The sequence below is a fragment of the Eupeodes corollae genome, chromosome 2 (assembly GCF_945859685.1).
Source record: "Eupeodes corollae chromosome 2, idEupCoro1.1, whole genome shotgun sequence".
Classification (NCBI taxonomy): domain Eukaryota; kingdom Metazoa; phylum Arthropoda; class Insecta; order Diptera; family Syrphidae; genus Eupeodes; species Eupeodes corollae.
This window is the reverse complement of record NC_079148.1, coordinates 50,859,645-50,879,249: the sequence shown is the minus strand read 5'-3', so window position 1 is coordinate 50,879,249 and position 19,605 is coordinate 50,859,645. Positions and strand designations below refer to the sequence as shown.

Sequence of the window (19,605 nt, the reverse complement as noted above, 5' to 3'; positions counted from 1 at the left end):
ACAATTCTACCTTTTTCATTTCGAATTGAATTCAAAATTGACAAAATAGATCTCAGTTTAAAACAATTTCAATGGCTGCGTTCAATCTCGTGTTGGATAGGGTTAGAACGAGTTGGATATCTGTATTGAGATAGCTGTCAAAAAATAAAAACAATTTCCAGCTGTTCACAAAAAGCAGAGAAATATTTAAGCTTCATAGTCAAAATTGTTGTAAGATAAAACATTTAATGGATCATTCAACTGATTCGTCGGACGGCGATGAATTGATAGGTGCGTAACATTTTAATAAATAAGAGATATCCTTAATCTGTAATTTTTGTTAAATTTCCTTTCAGCTCAGTTGAAAATATGTAGATCATAATTACCTTCTAAAATTCGGAGGAAATAGCTTCTTCATCGTCTATTATGTACAGAACATCCTCAAATACAACTTCAAATAACATTTTGTATCTTTCTGTTTACCAACAAATACATAAAGCTGAAATCAATTTTCAAGTTTCTTGAAATTCAATAATGTGTTGAATTAGCTGTTATGTCAGATACCTGCATCACTCAGAAATTCTTGGATACCTTTGGATTCCTTTTTTGACATCTCAGCTGTTTTTGATCAGCTGTTTTTTTACACGTAAAACTCTAACCAAAAGGTTATCTGTCTAAGATTGAACGCAGCCAATGACATTTTGAAAATAAACTCTTTCGCTTAAAAATTGCTTGAATACAAAAATCGTGTATAGTAAATTTTGAAGCGTGGGGTGATAGTTTCATTCAGTTAAAGGGTTAGAAGAAATGTAGAAACATACTTAAGAACTTAAGGATGTCTCTTTAATAGTGTCGAAAAAAGTGAAGACATTTAGCCTTATTACAAATTATCCCGGTATCAAAAACTTCATCAACATCAGAATTTTGGTTTGTAATACAAAACTCTTAGCAGTTCCCAAAGTCAGTTTTTAAAAACAGACACCATCACCAAGGAAATTTTATATCCCCACGGAATGTTTTCCTTAATCGGGATCTCCCTGGAAATAAGTTGACCTCGAACAAAAATTCAATGCAATTACACCTTAATTTCCCTGGGAATTTTTATCCGATAGCAAGTAATTCCAATGGCAACTTTTAAGAATTGTGTAGGTTCAGACAACATAAGGGACTTCATTTCGTTTCATTCTTTGAACGTACATTTTGACCAAGGCAGCTAGTTAGAGCTTTACTTCACTAACCTTCAGTTCATCGTGCAAAAACTATCAAAAACATTACTATTCACAAAACACTCCTCAGACAAGCTACAAGTTTTTCCCGACTTTTTGACATTTTGTATTATAATGAAATATTACCTATTTCTTTTTCAATTTTACATAAAACGTTAAATGCAACTGTGCAGAAAATAAATAAATCATAGAATAATACATAAAGTTCAGCTTTCAGTTGAATAAAAAAGCATGATCAATTGTCATTTTGACATAAGTTGACTTAACTTGATAGTTAGGGAGGTTCGTTTTTACTAACTTTCCAGTCAACTTTCCAATAAAGTTACCTTTATTGGAAGGTAACTATTTGGCAACTGGCCAATCAGATACTAGAAACTAGTCTTTTTAATGTTTAAATTAATTTCGGAAACTTTTTTAGCTCCCCAAAAGTTTTGTTTGTCACTTTAATAATTTGGGTGAAAATCGTTAGGCGCCAGTTTTTTCTGATTGAAAGCCACCGACAAATTTTTACTGACAGAAAAATGTTATTGGAACGATTCGTTTTACCTTTGAACATAAAAGTATCAGCAGTTCAGGAAAATGGATTTCCGTCCGGAAAATAGAAAAATACATTTTTAGAGAAAAACAAATGTGCAACTAAACTTTTTTTCTCAACAAAAATTCTTTCTGTAATTTCTAATGAAAGGGAAACACCGTCAAATATCGATTCAAAAATGTTTCCGGATCGAATCCAATGATAGCTATAACTGACCCCTTAGTAAAAAAACTTCAAACAGAATCGAATAGAATAGCAGAATATTGCTTTTGAACGTAAAAAATGCGAATTACAAAATTAACAATTTCAAAAATTCTCAATGAAATAAAAAGTATTTCTTTGAAATTAAATTTTCCATTTAAATTTCTCATCAATAAATGTTTCCACGATATGAATTATACACCAGTTTTCTGTTTTCTAAAATTTACAAGGTTTAATTTTGAATGTTTTTGAATATTGTGGGGAGGTTAGATTCAATAGTTTTAAAAGAGTGAGCAGAGAACTATTTTTTCAGTTTATTTTCTGTTTCCTGATAATTATGTTTTAAGTTTTTTGTTATTTCCCTACTATCATACATATTTTAAGTTTATATTGTTTTCATTTCAAATCTTTAAAAAAATAAGAACACACGCTTTTACATTAAATGATTCTTTCGTATATGTAATTATGTTGACTTTTTTAACTTAAACAATAAACTGATTCTAAATCAACAAGAATATCAGGCATGTTCAACTATTGTTAATCTATCGAAACTAAATAAAATTCTCTTATTTTTTGCTCAGAAAAAAATATAGACCAGATCCATTTGATTATAAAATTTAATTCATTAAGTTTAAGTCATCTTTGTATACACCAAAATAATAACTTTTTTATTGGTTAATATCTCTCTATCTGCAAACTCTACTCTATGGGAATTTTTGCAGTTATTTAAAAAAAAAATTAAAAGAAAATTAAATGAAAAAAAAATAGGTGCTTTCATTGTTTTAAATACAAAAAAAAAGAATTATTCCATCCACTTAAAAATAAAATCCTAATATTTTACGAAAACCTTTAGTGAACAATAATAATATAAATTTATTAATAAACAAAAAATAACAAAATAAACTAAAAATTAAGGGAATGTAGTATATGTGAGAAAAAAAAATTAATTATAAGAAGTTCTTTTTTTTCTAAAGTAGAACAAAATTAATTAAAAAAAAAAACAAACAAATATGAATTTTAAAATTTTCAAAATATAACAATTTCTTCTTATGTATGATAGAACTTAAGAAAAATATGTGTTATAACTTATCTTATGTGCTATTGCACAAAATTTATTTTAAAAATTTATTACAAACCAAAAAAAAAAACAAATTACAATTATTGAAATACATCATGTAACCAAAATTAAAATTATGTATGTATATTACTAAAACAAATTAATCATTATACAATAGCACATTTATTTGCAAATGTATTTGTTTTTAAAAACATTCAAACATTACAAAACTATAGGTTTGTAAAAATTTGAAAACAAAATTTAAATTATATAAAACAAAAGGTGAAATTACTGTAGAAAAACAAGTAGTAAGAATATAAAAAAAAATATATAAGCTCACTGTTTTATGTCTTCCTAGTATTCATTCTTAATGTCTCATTGGAACATAACCATTTTACTATAATGCAACTACCCAAACGCATTTTCAAAGTTTCCATTTTCCTCCCAATATAATACAAACGAAAAAAAGGCAAAAAACAAAAAATCATGTTAAATTTTTTAATTTTTCAACAAATAACTATAAAAAAAACTAATTTTACTTGAAAATTATATTTTCTTATAAACAATTGGGAAAATACTTAGCAAGTAACCCAAAACTTCCTACTAATACAAAAACAACAAAATAAAAACAATTATAGTCGCTTAAAAAAATATAAAAAACAAAAACAAAGAGCAAAAAATAAATCATCTTTGCATTTTAATCACTGTTAATCTTGTATTTTATTACTATAAAACATAGTAATGTTCTTCGAAATTAGTTTTTGTGATTATCCAAAAATCTGTGTGTATTTCTTAATACATCAAACCTATAGAAAAATAAAACATTGAAAATCAAATAAACCGCTATAAACTTAAATGAAAAGAAAAACAAGAATGTTTAAACATAAAATGAAGAATATTAAAACTTAAAAAAGAAAAAATAAAAAAATAGAAAATCTCATTTACAACATAATTTTAAAGTGCGTGACTTATTTTATTAGTTAATTTTGAACCTTTTACAAAATCCCTATTTACATACAAAAAAGAAAATATATATATATACATATACATATATTTATCGTGTAAGTCCATTTTACTAAATTAAATTTTGACAAGACAAAATTAAAACAAAAATAAAAAAAAAAAAAACAAACCAAAAAATTGCATATATATGAATACTTTTATATATATATAACAAAACATTTATATTATAAACAAATAAATGTGTGTATATATACAAATTTATGTGTTATACAAAATCTGTTCGACTTTGGATGATTGTTTAGAAATTATTATTAATTAAATTAAATTAAATCACAAGCTAAGGGGAGACAATACAAATGCAAATTATTAAAAAAACAAAAAAATTCACCAATAAACACAAAAAAGGAGACAAAAATTTTAAAAAAATCATTTACTTTATATTTAAATTAATATTAATTAAAAGAAAACAAACAAACAAAGTTCTAAAAGTTTCAACTGCATTCACTCACAAATTAACCCGTAGAAGTTCAACTAAACGTAACACTTTGCAGTTTTTGGTAAGTTTAGAAAACATAAAAACATAATAATTTTTTAATAACGAATTTTTAAACTTTTTTTTTGTATTAAAGGTGTAACTAGTCATAAGTTCAGATACATATAAAATGACTGTAGACAAACTGATTATCGGGACAAATTATATCTAATGGAACAAGATGCTTATAAATTTATAAGGTAAGTGCCTATATGTTTTGTTTAAATTTTAAATGAACATGATTTTCCAATAAGGGACATATTTAATAGAATGAGTACTTTTAAGAACAAATCAATTTATGTTTATTTTTATTTTTTTGCAAACTCAAGGTATCCGTTTATTTGGCCGCCAAACCTTTTTTGTCATGTCAAACTTTAACATTTTTGGCTTAATGTTTTATTTCTATATTGTGCCTGGTAAAATATTCCATAACAGTTGGTTTCAAGGGTAAACTGATGGGCATTCCTGGAAATACGGGTATTACGGTTGAATGAAGATCATTTATAAAAATAATAAAGAGTCTTGGAAACAAAATGGAACCCTGTGGCACACCAGCCCAATACGAATAAATGAATTAGGTGACGTAACAGCTCGTAGAGAATAAGAGCCTAGTTTATTACAGCCGTCAACCATTCCTCTATGCGAGTAATGTAAGGGATGGAGGGAATGTATAATTTGTATGTCGAATCTGAACGTCTAATTTGAAAAAGCACTTTTCATGACAAGACTTACTCTTGGAGCATTTGCCAATTCGTCGCAAGAGGCAATACCTATGGAAAATACTTTGGGTGACACAGGTAGAGATTGAACCAAAGACCTCTGGGATGACAGTCCTACATACAAATGTACTAACCATCACTCTACGGGTACTATTGCATTTATTTTGTCGATATCGCAAAACCCGACTAATGTTACTTGAATTGAACGGCTTGAACGGTAATTTCTAGCGTCATAAAGAAGCTTTCGTCCTTTAAGATATTTCTTAGGCAGAAAATTAACCAGCGTTTCCATTACCTTCCAAGTGCATTCGGACGGTAGTCAATAACTTCAAAAATTCCATATTCAGGGTTTTGAATGGATTGTGAAGTATTAGCGCATATATTAATTTTATATGTGGCTTTTAGTTGAATTCAAAAATGTGAACAGCTGTAATTTTGACATAAATAGACTTGACTTGATAGTTAGAGACCATGTTATAGCTATCATTGAAATCAATCCGGAAAGTGGTTTAAAAGTGAAGTCTAAAAACTGACTGTGTTTCCTTTTGATTATAGAAATGAAAACCATACACATAAGATCGATTGAAAATCAAACAAAGAATTTTGTTTGAGAACAAAAATTTTAATTGCAGCGGTATTTTTAGCTAGAAATGTAGTTTTCTATTTTCCGGATCGAAAATAATTTTTCTGAACAGCTGAAACTATTATTTTCAGCTGTGAAATGAATCGTGCCATTGATTTGTGTCCCAATGACAGAAATTTGTATTAAATAGCTACTTTCTTGAACGGGACCTCCATAAGTGATAGCGCTGGCAATTTTACGTTTATTTCCAATCAAGGTTGCTCTGTAATCGATTACTGCTTAGTCAAAGGGGATTGGCTTGACATTGTGAAAGATTTCGAAGTTTTTCTGGCTAATTATTCAACTCACCTCCCCATTTGTGTGTCGTGTGAGTTCAAAACCCAAGAAAGCAATATCCGACGACGAAATGTAAATGGTTGCAACAGATTACGTTGGATTAGAAATAAATCGGATGTTTATAAAAGAAATTTAAACCAGCATTCAATTAATATCACAAATCAGGATATAAACACAATTGACGAAGCAACAGATTTGATATTGAGCACTATTAGGGAGTCAGCAGTTACCTATTCAAATTATAGAGGAAGCGTTTTTAAATTAAGTTGGTATGACGAGGAATGTAGGAGAAGTAGAGAAAAATCTTTCCAGTTTTTGAAACTTTTTAGGAAAACGAATAATTTGGCTTTCAAATCCTTGTATTTGCAGTTAAATAAAGCATTTAAAAATCTATGTAGCCGTAAAAAACAACTTTTTCTCAACAACTCTACATTAAATCTTGTACAGAGTGTTTTGGGCTAATGCGCTTATCGGCATTAGTGCCGATCAAATGGCATCGTATTTCGAAACACTTCTACTGGCGGATCCAAATCAAATATCTATAAGCTTTGCGTTACCGTTCATTCACATTGAAGAGTTAGATGCTCCATTCTCCATGCATGAACTGCTTATTGCATTAAATAAAATGAAAGACAGCAAAGCTCCGGGTTTAGATGGTATCCCGGCTGAGTTTTACAAAAATGCCAGCTCACAATTTCTTCAACATATTTTAGTTTTGTTTAACAGAATTTTTGATAAGGAAGATATCCGAAATTCTTTCCGGTCTTCAACCATCTCTGCAATTTTTAAAAAGGGTGACCCAAACCTTCCTGAAAACTACAGGGGAATTTCTGTCCTTAGTTCACTGCGGAAGCTATTCACTCAAATTCTTTACTTAAGACTTGCTAGTTGGGCTGAAAGAAATAATAAAATAAGCTGTTTCCAAGCTGGGTTTCGTGCTAATCTCTCCACAGTGGACCAAATCTTTACTCTCACTAGTGTTGCTAGACGCTTTATAGAGAAGAAAACAAATCTTTATGCATTTTTCGTTGATTTTAAAGCAGCCTTCGATACCATCAACCGAAGCTCATTATTATTTAAACTTTCATGTATCGGTTTATCAACAAAATTTATAAAAATTTATGAACAACACCTTTCAAATACGACTGCTGTGGTTGAAAATGGCATGAACACGTCGAAACAATTTAGGTCAGAAACAGGTTAGTCCCTTGGTTTTCTCGCTCTTCATAAATGACATTGAAGATAATATAAAAGGTGGTGTTGTTTTTGGTGATCTAGTTATCAAGGTGCTCCTTTATGCGGATGAACTTGTTATTTTAACTGATAATTCTGTGACGCTTCAACTCCAAATTAACAAGTTAAAACAATATTGTGATTTGTGGGACCTTCAAATAAATACGCCGAAGTCTAAGATCATGATATTCAGACACCATAATCACAGTGCACGTAATGACCGTTCTTGGAATTTGAGCAGTTCAAATATAGAAGTAGTGAAGGACTTCAAATATCTAGGTTTCACAATAACACACAATCTGAGCTTTCGTTAAAAGCTGCCTTTGCTATGGAAATGAAGTTTATGGGTACATGCAATTGGACGGAATAGAAACTATCCAAAGATATTTCTTCAAGCTAATCTTTAGACTCCCATCTAATACCCCCAATTATGCCATACACGTTGAGTTGGGGCTACCACCAATTTTTTTAAAGAATCTAAAAGCGAATGCAGACTATATAATCAAAGTCATGCAAAGATCTAACAACAATTTGCAGAAAAGGATTCTCTTAACAGCGTTACGCTACAGATACACACCTTTTAAAGATTAGAGTGAGTTGGCCTCGGAACATAACTTTCCTTTGACGTTTTGTTTGGAGAATCTAGACTCGTGGAGGAATGAACTTTACGATTGTATTTCTTTTATAGATGACAACATTTTTCAGACATTTCTCAATCGGGCAAGGGAGTCCGAATCTAGATCATTATACAGTAAACTTAATTTCTCTTTGGGGGAAGCAAATTATTTTCGAACCGAGTTCACTTTTGTTGAGATAACTCTGATATTTAAGTTCCGCACGGAGATGCTTGAGCTTAACTATAGACCTCACAGAAATGATATAAATCCTAACTGTACATTATGTAACCTCAATCAAATTGAAAATGTTTTCCACTTCCTAGCGTTATGTCCGATCTTACAAGAGATCCGGCGTTTATATTTCAATAAGAGCTTCCTATCGTTTAAGGACTGTCTTGGAGTTTTGAATGGTGAGGGTGGTTGGAAACTCCTTATCCGTTTTTTCTCTGAAGCTGTTGCGTATAGAAATTCATTCGTGGACCTCTAATGTAATGTTCAGTCTAATATAATTTTGTTTTAGCTAAACTAAAAGCCCGTTTCACTGTTGATATTGAAAGTCTTTTACTGCTCTTTACTTTTTTATGTATCTAAATATCAATGATTAAACCTAAAAAGTTACCAATAAGCTTAATTATACCAACCTAATATTTATATCAAGATATATGTTAGTAGTTTTTGTTTTCGCGAAACTAAAAGCCTGTAACATTTGTTATTTTCAAATCAATTAAATCGTTCAATCTGGCATACTTAATCATAATCAGAATCTTAATCATTAATTATTTTGTAAATTGTTAATTTTTATTATATAACAGCTAAAAATAACTTCTTTCTCAATGTTTAAAATTTAGATATAATCGGCAGACGGCTTAATAGCCATGCTTGTAAATCTTTAAAATGTAAGTGAGTGCATTTTTCTGAAGAAAAAAAATAAAGATAACAATAATATTAATAATAATAATAATAAATAGCTATAAACTACCTGCCAAAAAATCTAAAAGTTTTAATGATGAAAACCAATGATGGCTATAATTTTGCCCTTATCGTGATTTTTCTAATTTACTTTCTAGTCATCTTTCCATTAAAGTTGCCAAAATTGCAAAGCAATTTTTTGGTAGCTAGCCAATCAGATGTGAGAAACCTGCCTTTAAGTCTGTTATGTCAAATGTAAAATAAAAAATCACAACAAATGAAATTTCTTATTGGTAAACCTTTTATAACTCTGTGTCAATACGAATTGTTCGTTTAAATGTAAAATGCATAATGTAGGGGAATGCACTAAAATATGTGCAAAGAAAAACATCTTTGACAGCCATACCCTTCATATTATCCACCGGATTTGTTTTTATTAACTTCCCATAGGAAGTTATTGTAATGGGTCCGATTTGTCAAATTGAAAATTTTGACATTTCACGACGTTTCAAGGTCCCTAGAGTCGAAATAAAAGATTTTTAGAAAGATGTCTGTGCGTGCGTGTGTACGTACGTTCGTACGTCTGTACGTCCGTACGTCCGTACGTTCGCGACGTTTTTTTCGTCGTCCATAGCTCAAGAACCAGAAGAGATATCGACTTCAAATAAATTTTGTTATACAGATAATAAGGCAGAAAGATGCAGAAAGGGCTCTCAAGAAAATTGCGTGGGTGGTTTTTTTACCATAGCAGTTTAAAAAAAGGTGAAAATTTTGGTTAACCCTAAATATCTTACGAACCAAAAACGCTAGAGACTTGAATTTAATTTTATATAATAAACTGTAACGTGATCTCAAAGAAATATATTTTTTGAAAAAAATCTATTTAACGGTTTTTTTTCTAATTCAAAAAAACTGAAAAAAAAATTTGTCACCTCCTAAATTTAACGACTAACATATGATTTCATCTCCAAAACAATTTTGAGCAACGGAGAATAATGTTTTTGAAATCTGATAAAATTTTGAGAAAAATCGAATTGACAGTTTTTTTATAAAAAATAAAATTCTAAAAAAAAACATTACTCAAAGTTCGTAAAAATTAAATATCGATTCAAATATCTTTTCAAAAACTTAAAATTTAGGCTTCAAACTTATTTTATCTTTTAAGAAATATTGTTTTCAACATTCGGTAAAATTTTGAAAAAAATCGAATTGACAGTTTTTCTTACAAAAAATAAAAACCTAAACAAAATTAATAAAAGTTGGTAAAAATTGATTTTCGACTCAAATATCTTTTCAAAACTTTGAGATATTGGCTTTAATTTACTTTTATCTTTCGAAAAATATTGTTGTCAACATTCAGTAAAATTTTGAACAAAATCAGATAAACAGTTTTTTTTATAAAAAATTAAAAACCGAACAAAAATTAACAAAAGTTGGTAAAAATTGAATATGGATTCAAATATCTTTTCAAAAACTGGAAAGTTAGACTTCAAACTTATTTTATCTTGTAAGAAATATTGTTTTAAGCATTCTGAAAGATGTTGAGAAAAATCGAAGTGACAGTTTTTTTACAAAAAATAAAAACCTTAAAAAAAATTTTATAAAAGTTCGTAAAAATTGATTTTCGACTCAAATATCTTTGCAAAAATTGTAGATATTGGCTTTTAACTACTTTTATCTTTGAAAAAATATTGTTGTTAACATTTAGTAAAATTTTTGAAAAAAATCGAATTGATAGTTTTTGTACAAAAAATTAAATACCTAAAAAAAAAATTAACAAAAGTTGGTAAAAACTGATTTTCGACTCAAATATCTTTGCAAAACTATAAAATATTGGCTTCAAACTAATTTTATCTTATAGAAAATATTGTTTTCAACATTCGATAGAATTTTGAAGAAAATCGAATTGACGGTTTTTTTACAAAAAATAAAACTCTAAAAAAAACAATACTAAAACTTGGTAAAAATTTACTTTCGACTCAAATAGCTTTTCAAAAATTAAAAATATTGGCTTCAAACTTATTTTATTTTACAGAGAATATTGTTTTCGATATTCAGTGATTTTTATATAAAAATCCAACAGTCCGTTTTTCATAAAAAATAAAATCTATAAAAAATAGTACGCAAATTTGGTAAAACTGATACTAGTACATATAGAAAAACTTTTAAGCAAGACAAATCGACAGACGGGATGGGAAGTTATCAGTGTGGGTCGCATCCCAGCCTCTTTTTTATTTATAAATACACACAAATTTGGAATCAATTCCCGTGTTTCTTCAAATTCAACTGAAGATTGAATCAGCTGTTCTTTCAGATATCAACATTAACCAGAAATTCTTGGATATCTATTGATTTTTTTTGATAGCACAGATGTCTGTACTTATTCTAACTTTTGTTAAAAATCGTTAACTATTGTTGAAAATCGTTAACTATTGTCGTTCCGAACTGAACTGTCAAAGTGAAAGATTTGTATTTAATTTTTCGGATTTTAAAAAACCACTTATTTTGAAAGTTCATAAGTCATCTGAGTCAAATCACAAATTTGTAATATATTACAAGAAACCTATGTTTTTCGTTGATTAATTTCTTTGCTGGTCATTCTTTTGTTACAAAAAATAAACATTTGATTCAGGAAATGTTTCATTTTGTATCTTTTTAATTCTCAAGTTTTCTTTGTAAGTTCTTTTGCCAACTATAAAAACAATTGTTTTCAATTTTAATATTGATATATTGACAGATCAACAATTAATTGTTATAATTAATTGTTGAAATGTTGATCTGTCCTAAATTATTTTAACTATGACACTTGAACAATTTTGTTTGACATAAAAAAAAGTTAAGAAAAAAGAACAAACCACATCTGTTTTGGATCAACTGTTCTTTTACATGTAACAAAAAGGTATCCGGATATCCTTTCTATCTGAGATTGAAAGGCACTTTTGCATTGAACCAATCTTAAAACTAGTTGCTTTGTTGTTTGATCTTCACAAATGTCGAACAGTGTAATTTATAAGAAACTAAATGAATACTTATAACTTTTTTAAAAACCCGTTAAAGCTGAACTTAGACGTTTTTGTTTGACATTTCCATTTTTGTAACAACTACTGTCACATTTTGTATTAGTAAAAAATCCAAATACTGCACAAATTATTAAGGAAAATTAGAATTTTGAAAAACTGGATTTCCCTCAGTATTTTGGAACTATCGGTATGGATATTCAACAATTTTAACAATTTTAAAGTGAAATATTTATTTTCAAATGACTCATCAGTTGTTTTGTTTATATTTGAGCTCTGAATTTTTTGAAACGTTTGTTCGCTTTGTTCATTTTTTAATTTCCATATAAAATTCGTGGTTGGTTCCAAATTTAACAAAGTTTCGTTTTTATTTTTCTATTTTCAGATTAATCACCATTTAACCCAGCTTTTGGCACGAATTGAAAATTAGATTAATTTGTTCTTACACCTAGATTTTGCTTCCATATTTAAATAAGGAAGATTCTTATGATAAAACTAAAAATATAAAAACAAAACATTAAAATACAAAAAAACTATACAAAAGTTACATTTTTATGAACATTACACTAAGAATGTTGTAGACAATTTAATTTGTTTAAACTTAAAACAATCAGGTAATAACAAAAAAAAAATAAAAATGTTCATTTTATCCTTTAAATAACAGTACTTGATTAGAATGAATTTTTAAATGCAATATTTTTATTTTAGTCCATGAACCAAATATACTACCAACAAAATTAAAAAAAAAAACACAAAGTTATTAACAAAAATAGTGTACTCAATGAAAATACATCACTTTGAAATTCGTAGTTTGTGTAGTTTGTACACAAAGCATGTGTATATTATATATATGTATATGTAAGATAATTATTACTTTTAATGTTAAAACAAATAAAAATATGTACATATTAAAGACAGAAAGTATTTTCGAGATGAACTTACAATTTTATCAAAAACAAACTGTTTGAAATTCTTATTTATAAAAAATAAAACATAATATGAAAAACAAGAAAAGAAAATGTATGAGAAACTATCTTCTAATTGATGATTAACAAATTTAAAATGCAAAAAAATATTAAACATTTGTCGTGAATGGATGTATGTATTGTCAACAAAAAAAAAAAAAAAAAAAACAAAAATAATTGGATTGGAGTGTATCTTTTTAGTACATAAGCTAAAAAAGAAAAACTTATATAACTTAAATATTACGAATTTCATAAGTAAATTTTTAGTGTTTAGACTAAACAACAACAACAAAAAACTAATTGAAAGCAATGGTCCTCTACCTAAATACATATATATATATATTGAAAATTAAATTTAATAGTTTATAGTGAAAAAAAAACAAACAACAACAAAAACAAAACTTCTATATATATATGTATTTCATATTACTTAAATGAATTATTATACAACTATGACCTAGACTTCAATTAAATTTTTTTTAGCAACTGTATTAACTAACTTTATAAATATATACAAAGCATATATACATCTGTATATGTTTTTTGACATATATATACATATTATGTTTAATATATAACAATGTACTATCATATTATTTTTTTAAAAAATAAAACAAAACAAAATAATTAATACAATACAAATCCCTGTTTCAACGAATGCGCAATGAAAACTACAAACAACATATATACCTACTAATTAAATTATATACTGTATACATATATATATATATAGCCATTAAATAAGATTTAAAATGTTCAATACAAAAAAATAAAAAACAAACAAAAAAAAACAATTCATAAAAGTTAAAGAAACAAGAAAAACAAAATAATAAAAATATAAAATTACTAACTAGATTACAAAACAAAAACAAAATTACACTTTTCAAAATTTGGTAAAACAAAAAAACAATGTTTGGTAAGCTTCATTGAAGAAGCAAACTTAATTAACACATATTTATCTACATTATTATATATTATATATTAACAATTATATTATACACACACTTAAATAAAAATTTAATAAGAAACCAACAAAAATGATAAAGCTTTGAATTTTAGAACAGAGGTCACTTATTTTTTATATAAAGATTTTTAAATTTAAATATTTTCTGTTTACAATTTTTAATTTTAATTTTAAATTCCTTTTTTTTTGTTTTAAATATAAAAAATCAAGACGACAAATTTCACTTGCATCAAATGTTAATAAAAAAAATTAAATAAAAATAAAAAACAAATTCATAAATTGTTAATTTTATATTCTTAAACAAAAAAATCAACTTTGGATAAAACACATCTGTTTCAATTAATACGAAGATAAAACATAAAATGGTCATGGAGGAAGTTATTAAAAAAAACATATATATATAAAAATGGGTACAGAGAATGTGTTGATGACAAAAGCAATAATATATATACACATTTTTTTTATAATTTTAATATAAAATATTACTTATTTAATATAATTTTTTTTTACAATATAAAATTTACTTAAAATTGTTGTAAACATTTGTAAAAAAATAATAAAAAAAAAGTTTATAAAAGAAAATTAATAATGAGATAAAACAATCATTATACATAAAGTTATTTTTTAATTAAATGGTTGTGAAATCTTTTCTTAATTTAATTTTCTCTCTATACAAAAATGTATGTGCAATGTAAAACTTGGTTACAACTTTTTTTTACAAAAAAGAAATCCTTGTAATTTACATTTCTAACAATAAAAAAAAACAAGAAGAAAATGTTTGTTTTAATTTTGAACTTTTAAATTTTTGTATAACGTGTAAAACATGTTAGACAGTGTTAAGGATATGTGTATTTTATTTGCATGTGTGTGATTTTTATGAAAATAATAATTATTATTATTATATAAAAAAAATTAAATATGTTAATGTCGCGTTATATTTATGTACTTACATTCATTTGTTTTACTTTTGAGCTTTCAGTTAGATTGTAACTTTTGTCGTTAAACTTAAGAAATGCAAATATGAATAGAAAGGATTCTTTAGAAAATAAAAATATATATTATATAAACAATTCCCACTCAAAAAAAAAAAAAAAAAAACAAAAATTCGAGTGATTCCTATTTTACTTTTGAATGCGGTTAAGAAAATTCAACAAATCGTGTTGGTACTGATTCTTTTTTAAATTCTTTTTAAACAAAACAACAAATCTTAAAAACATTTTTCGTTTTATAGCAATAGTAAAATTTTAAAATAAAAATATTTTCAATGAGAATTGAGATTTTTTATTTTAACTACCGCGGGCAAATATAAGTTAGTTTTTGACTTGATGGCCCTTTTCAATATATTTTTGTTGAAAATAATAATTAGTAATTATTCACAAAGATTAAAAAAAACCATTTTTGTTGTGTATTTGGTTTCGAGTCAATGAATGAAGAATAATCTAAATAAAACATTTAAATTATGAAAAATTTAAAAAATGAGACTTGGCAATAAATGCTATTGTTTTATAAATTTAATATTTACAAAACTTTACGATGCTCTAAATATTCAAATTTCCTTTTGGTTGATTTTTTAACTCTAACCATTTTCATTTTATCCTTTAAGGTTCTTGGTAAACTGTCTGTCTGCAGAGTTCTGCCTTTGACCTCATTTAAAAACCTATAAATTCCTGATTTCAGAACCGCCTTTCTTAGTACTTTTAATCTGTCAAAATATTTCCCGCTTATTTTGGAGACAGCAAAAGTTGTTTAGAAAATTCATGATTGTTGAATTGGTCATTAAAATGAATTTATTTCGTAAGCGTTCGAAATCGAATCTAAAGTTTTAATTCTTAATTTTTGCATTTTCTTATTACATTTTTCTACTTTTAATTTCAAAAAAAAAAACTTAACTTGACTACGAAACTAAGCATACAAAAACCGTACATGTTCAAAACCATGGATAACATAAACCAAAGATAGTAAGATAATTTTCTTTTTTGAAGTCGATTTTCGATTTCTTAATGAATAATCTTTATTTTTCTTATGAAATAGTTCATAAACACACAAATAATAATATTTAAAAAATAAAAATAAAGAACTTTTTTTAAAAACACAAGTTGATAAGCTTTAAAACTATAGCCACCACAAATAAGTAACAACACGTTTTGCAATGAATGACTTAACACACATTAAAGCTTTTTAAAGAATATTTTTGAAATAAATAAAGACAAAAAAAAACAAAAACGTAACACATCTTTATAAAATATATATATATAAATATGCATATGTAGGTACCTATGATTTTTGTAGGTATTAAAAACTAAAAAAAAAAACAAAAAAAAAATATATATTTAATATTTGCATTTATTGAATATTGAATATTTATGTATATTCATGCGTGTGCCCTCCTATATATTTTGCTCATATATTTGTATACCTTTAATATATATATATACATATATATAAAAATAAAACATTTCTAAACGTTGCCTATATATTATATTTAATCGTAGAAACCAAAAAAAAAAAAAACAAAATTGTAAATTATTTTTGTTTTTGTGTTTTTATTTTTAAATATTTTTTTTGATCAATGAATTGAGAAGGGAATAAAATTAACCAAAACATAAATAATATTTATATATACAATCAGGTAAAATTGAATCAAAATTTTCGTATAATTTGTTTTTTTTTTTTTATAGTATTAAAGAAATAAATTTCAAAAATAAACAATTTTACAAAATGTCGTGTTTACGATTATGTGGGTACATTGTTTTAGTGCATCATTTTTGTAAGTTTAAAACTTAAATTTTTTTATATATGTGTATATCGCTTCTGACAATAAGCTTTGCCACTTATTTTTTTATTCGGTAATTAAATTAAATATTTATGTACATGTATTTTATCAGTTTAAATTAAGAAAACCAAAAAAATTATATTTAATGCAAAATAATTGAATAATATTTTTTTGTTTCAAAAGATTTTAGGCTGTATACAAAATGAACCAATAATATAAACAAAATAAAAAAATTAAAACAAAATAACAACACAAGCAACTATCTTACCGCCACATATAGCGAATATTTGTTTATATATACATATATATATATTTTTTAATTGAATGAACAAAACAATTACTTAAAGTATTAGATACTTTTTCCAATGCTGCAACCAAACTTGTTTCATTTTAAATAAATAAATTAAACAACAAAAACTAAAAAAAAAAATATTATATATATACAAATTATATGAAGCATTTTTTGGTGAGCAACAATTTTTAAACTGCGTTGAATATAAACAATTAAGAAGAAAACAAAAATACCAAAAAAAAAATATTTATTATGTCTTTTAGTTTACAAATAACAGGATTAACGCGTTTTTAACATATCAATACTAATATAGTAGTATTCTGAGTATTTTTAGCCCCTGATCAAAACTAAAAAAAAAACATATATTAAAAAACAAACAAAAATTCAAAAAAAATTAGGTATTTTATTCTATATTTTTAAGAAAATTTTAATGCTTGACGTTTTCGAGGCATTAACAAAGTTTTAACTGAACAAGAAAACCAACTGATAAATGAAAAAAAAAAAAAACAAAAAAAAAAGAATATGTATTGATTATATATAATATACAATAAATAAAATTGCATATATATATATATATACTTACATTAAGAAAGACATATGTATATTTACATGTACATGTATATTTAAGTATTGATCAATATTATATACATATAAAACTATACAAAAAGACGTTCTTGAGCTGTTACATATAAATGTAGTTGTTTATTATATTGTATGTAAAAAAATACACAACACTTAAAAATTAACAACATCCAAACTATATATATATTTAATAAAACAAAAAAAACACTTGCTAGAATTAACAAACAAAACAAAAAATTTAATAACAAGTAAAATTTATAATTGTCTTAATGAATAAAATTTAAAAAAATTAAAAAAAAAACGAAATAAAATTTTACTGTGTCTTAGTCCATGTTGTAACGAATTTAATAAGCAAACATTAATAAAAGTTAAAGGTATTTATTTAATTAAAATTTTAATTTGAACCAGCTTATTTTTTTAATGCTTTTCTTTTATTTTAAAAATTAACTAATTATTATTAATAATAAAAAAAAGAAACAATATTTTACAAAAGAAACAACATCCTATGGTTTCCAGTCAAATAAATGAATTTACAGCTACATACAAATAAACAAAAAATACGTTAAGCAATTCAAAATAGTTTATTTACAATTTATTTATTTACAAGCTTCTATAATATTGATAACAAAATACTATAAAACAAATTACAAGCTATTCAAGAATTCCAATGTTTGTATTTTGATAGAATTTAGTTTTGGTTTTTATTTTTTAATTTTTAATCCTTTTTTTTTTTTGTTTGTTAACTTAGAATTAATATTGGTATAAAAATAAAAATGTAAAAGTAATGTAAATTGTTCCATATGATGATAATAAAGAGGCATTAATCAAATAAATATAAATGTGTTTATTTTTATGTGTCGTAGGGGTAGAAATTTAATATTAGATGAGTATTATACTGCGAGGGTTGCTACTTATATCTTTGGCCGAATAATGAAAAAACAAAGAATTACGATTAAAATTGATTTTATTGTTTTTCAAAATATTCTCCATGAAGAGGAATACACTTTTGAATGCGTTTGAACCAATTTTCGTAGCACTTTTTCCACTCCAATTGAGGTACCAACCACCCAACCAAATATTAGCTACGCTAAAGTGGAAAAGAGACCAGCAGCGACTCCATTCAAACAAGCCACTATGACCACATTGAAGACCATTTGGTAGCAATCTGTTCACCATCATGGAAAAAGCCAAAAGCACCGTCCGCGTCCCAGCGAACTACACCAATCTGAGTGAAACAGAAAAGTCCGTGGCTTTGGCCACTTTCATCTTCCAGATATGCAATTGAAGAAGCTCCGCATCCTGACGTTTAATGTGAATTCATTGTACAGCTTGGAAAGAAGGACATCATTCAACATATTTATGAAGAAAAACAAGCCGGGAATGGGAATCCTCAACAAAGTTCTTAAGCGTACTACCTACGGACTCATTGGAGGCGACTTTAACGCACGTCACCATCAATGGCAGGATACCACTATCAGTATCGAAGGTAAAGCTATAGTGGACTGGTTGGACGATCATGTTGATGAACATTCTTTGGTGGTAGTGTCGCAGCCAAAGCCAACATTCCCTAAAATTCCATCAACTCTTGAGTTCTTTCTGTCAAGCTCAAGTTTTGTTTTTGTCATTCCAGACATCTGCAACTTTACGTGTTTAACTGTCCCAAGCGATTCGGACCACGAAGCAGTACTCCTGTCCATAAAACTCAGCCAACCAGCCATTTTAGCAGCGAGATCTCAAGCGGACTTCAATCGACTACAAGAGACTAAATTTCGAGAGATTGCAGTTGGACATCGAAGGAAACCTGGTGCTTCCACTAGCGAACCGAAACCTCCAGCACAACGAAATTGATGAGGCTGTCGAGTCTATGCAATCAACCATTACAATTGCACTTGATGCCCAAAAAATCCACAGGACAATGAAGGACAGATACCAACACCTCTCGGAATATGTTCAAAACCAGCTAATACCCATAAGTACTGCAATCCTGAGTAGACAGCTGAGATCATTAACAACTTGAAACCGAAGAAGTCAACTGGAATGGGATTTCCAACTATATCCTGAAAAGACTTTCTCAAGTCTTTATGATAATCTTGACTATTATCATAAATAACTCCATCAACAA

The 19,605-nt window shown here is 26.6% G+C and overlaps 1 long non-coding RNA gene across 1 annotated transcript; it reads left to right on the top strand.

Moving 5' to 3' along the window:
- The first annotated feature begins 2,315 nt into the window (after positions 1-2,315).
- Positions 2,316-18,314, top strand: LOC129945957 (uncharacterized). Its single transcript, XR_008781526.1, has 3 exons — positions 2,316-4,518; positions 4,591-4,693; positions 12,293-18,314. It is a non-coding gene; the product is annotated as an uncharacterized LOC129945957 (long non-coding RNA).
- The last annotated feature ends 1,291 nt before the right edge of the window (positions 18,315-19,605 follow it).